The sequence below is a fragment of the Pseudorca crassidens genome, chromosome 1, assembly GCF_039906515.1.
Source record: "Pseudorca crassidens isolate mPseCra1 chromosome 1, mPseCra1.hap1, whole genome shotgun sequence".
NCBI classification, from domain to species: domain Eukaryota; kingdom Metazoa; phylum Chordata; class Mammalia; order Artiodactyla; family Delphinidae; genus Pseudorca; species Pseudorca crassidens.
The window spans coordinates 54,188,540-54,192,065 of record NC_090296.1 but is presented as its reverse complement, the minus strand read 5'-3'; the positions used below and the strand labels follow the sequence as shown (position 1 = coordinate 54,192,065).

At 31.9% G+C, this 3,526-nt stretch overlaps 1 pseudogene; it reads right to left on the bottom strand.

Annotated features, from left to right (window-relative positions):
• Positions 1-284: 284 nt before the first annotated feature.
• On the bottom strand, positions 285-408 carry LOC137207588 (U4 spliceosomal RNA; annotated as a pseudogene).
• Between the last annotated feature and the right edge of the window lie 3,118 nt (positions 409-3,526).

The window sequence follows — 3,526 nt, the reverse complement described above, 5'->3', positions numbered from 1 at the left end:
TGGTAAAATAGTCATAAACAATATGGAAACAAGTGGGCATGTTTGGATTTAGCCCAGAGGCCATAGTTTTCAGACATCTTCTTTTTTCTGTGTTTCATTTTGGAGTGTTTCTATTGCTACATCTTTAAGTTCTCTAATCTTATCTGTAAATGTCTAACCAATCATTAATCTCATCCAGTGTATTTTTTTATCTGTGACATTTTGTTTTCATATCAAGATGTTTGATTTGAGAGTTTTTTATATTATCCATGTCTCTCCTTAACATGTTCAGTCTTTCCTCTAGCTTTTTGAATGTATAATAACTTTCAACGAGTACTAATTCTATCATTTTCTGGGTCAGTTTTCAATTAGCAATAATCGCGCCTCGGATAAACCTCATTGGCTACGATACTGCCACTGCGCAAAGCTTGGGTCAGTTTTAATGGATTTTTCTTCCTCATTTAGGGATATATTTTCATTTTGTAATTTGTGTCATACTTTTTTGCATTCCTGGTGATTTTTTAATTAGATTCTGGACATTGTGAATTTTATCTTTTTATGTGTAAGGGCAATTTTGTTTTCTATAAATATCCTTTACCGTTTTATCTGGAACATGATCAGATTACTTGGAAAGAGTTTGATCATTTGGGTCTTACTTTTTGTTAGGTGAAACTAGAACTGTGTTTGGACTAATAATCTTTCCCTACTACTGAGTCAAGACTCTGACTATTCTAGCTGTGGCCCCATTAATTACAAGTTGTTTTTTTTCACTCAAGCTGGTGAGAACAGGAATTTTTCTAAGCCCTGTATGAACTCTGTTCCCTTTTTCTTATAATCTTTTTAGGTGATTCTTTCTAAGACCTTAGTTTCCTCATACAAATGAGCAATCCGTATTCAACTGAATATTGATAGGGACCCTCTTCAGATCTGTGACATCCTCTCCTTGCTGGTACATGCAGCTCTCCCTCTCCAGCACTCTGTCTTATAAAATTTCTCTGTGAAGCTGTCTAGGTTTCCTTAGATCCCAGCTCCATTCTTCAACCAGAGAGACAATTGTATTTGCCTAGGCTCTCTTTCCTTCACTCTTCCCCAGAAACTTTCTCCAGGATGTCACCTGGGACAATTGTCAGGCTCACTTAAGTTGTTTCCAGTCTTTTAGGGAGGGCTGTCCTTCACTGTCTGTTGTCCAGTAACTTGAGTGTCATTGTATCGTATGTTTTGTCATAGTTGTTTCAAATGAGAGGATATTCTGATCCTTCTTACTCCATTTTGACTAGAAACTGGACTCCTTATTTTCTCAATTAAAAAAAAAATCCTTGATTTTTATATATAATGGATTTTGTCTTTTGTCTGATATATTTTGCAAACATTTTCTCCCAGGTTTTTTGTTTATATTTGACTTTGAGGTATTTTTAGCAGTGTAAAAGTATATACTTTTAAATTTGTAGTCACATTTATTACTTTATTCATTTATTGCTTCTGCATTTTGATTTATAGTCTGAAAGCTTTCCCATACATTCAGGTAATCAAGGAATTCAGTCATTTATTTCTCTTAGAATTTGTGTAGCTGTGTGTTACCTTATAGGATCTGATTTCAAGTTTTTCTAAATGGCTTCCCTATTGTCCCAACATCATTTATTAAAATGTCTGTCTTGGCCTAGTCATTTGAGATAATTATAATGTTTCCCATCCATCTATTGTTTCAAAATTATACTAATTTTCTATAGCAATTTCAAACCTAACAATCTGGTGATGGTTTTTCTTTCATAAAAGGTCAAGTAGAATCAAAGGAGGAGGGAATGATTTCATTTGGACAAGACCCCAAAGCCATTGGGTTTAGTAGGATTTTGATGTTTATTATCTCTTCAGAATTTACATGTTGATTAAATAAGATAAAATGGGATAAATTTGGCTATTATATGAACTAATTTTATTTCTGTCTACTTAGAATATGTGAACAGTCCACATATTACAAAATAGAAAGCTTGCTTTTTTATTCCTGGACTATAGAATCATAGAATGTAAAGTTTGAAAATATATTTTTGTAACATTTCATTTGACCCTTGTATTCTCTTTAGGAGTCTAAGAAAGAAGTAATAAATTTATCCATGTTTTAGTACCTTCATTAACAGAGAAATCCATTCTTTCCCAAGAAGTCTTTTATACTTTTGAACAGTTAGCTTACACATTGTAAAGTAAAAAGTCTGTTTTCTCCTTTCCTCACATTAATCTCAGTACCTCTGGTCATCAAATATGTGGCCCATTTACCATCTCAGTTCCTCTGTTTTCAACAAATAACTGTTTGCTTCTCTCTTAAAATGTGTGCCAAAGATTGTAAACAATCCTCTAGGAGTGATCTAAACCCTAGATCTAACAGACTTATACTAACATGTCTCTAGCACAAAACATTTCCTAAGTTGTGCTAAATAAGTTATAGTCAGATGGGCTCTCTAAAATCTCAAATTTTATGGAAATAAGTTATTTTATTAATCACATTTTTTATGTGTTGTAAAAGTGCTGTATTGTCCTTTTAATGGGTATGTACTCAGTTAAATAAGTATTTATTAAGGCGAGTGACCACTTAAAAATCTATATATTTTGCCGTTATTTCTTACACGGTACTTTATGTCAAACCCCCCCCCCCATAACAAATTATGTACCACAGCACAATAGTTTTGAGACATACTGTACAAACAATAAGTTCCATGATCAGAAAACCTTGGGAAATCCTGGAAAATCTTCCTCTTGAGAAGTCATAATGTACATTAACATATTGCCAGTTCTGAGAGATCCAGCATTAAAACAATTGCCAATATTACTTAGCTCAGCCTTTTAGACTAGGAACTATTTATTAAATTGAAAAAATGTATTACTATTATATAATTTATTGATGCTAACAATGTATAAGGTTATGTGCAATGAATACTGCAGATGAAATGAAATAGGCATTCAGTAATATCAGCTGAATGTCAGAATGCCCTAAAATAACTATATGCAAATTATAACTAATGAATAAAGGGTGAAATTTTACTCTATTATTTTTAAACAGTTGAGTTCAAAATAAGGATAGATTTCATTTACCTGATTGAAAGTATAGAGAATTCAGAGAGGCTTGGAAATTGCAAATATTTTTTGAAAAGAAAGTTTATTAAAATACCACTATTCTTGAAGGATAAAAGTGGTTTGTGTATATTTACCTAAGAGTAATTTTTTTGATGCAGTCATTATGGAAATGCTCGCAGGCTATATATGCAATGCTATAAAGTATGCAATGAAAAGAACACACTGATGAAATAATAACTACACTGTATTCAGTGTAATCCAAACAAACATCTCCAAATGCTGGTTCATGCTTAACATAAGTCAAAAAAAAAAAAAAAGTGAAACTTCTCATTTATCCATTTTATTTTACATAGTTTTATGGGCTTTACAGCTTAATATATTTGTAAATGATCTGCTTCTTGAATTAACTCCTAGAGTAGTGATGTTATATTTTAATGCTACAAATTAGATATGCAAATATATTTTCAAATTGCATGAGATTAAA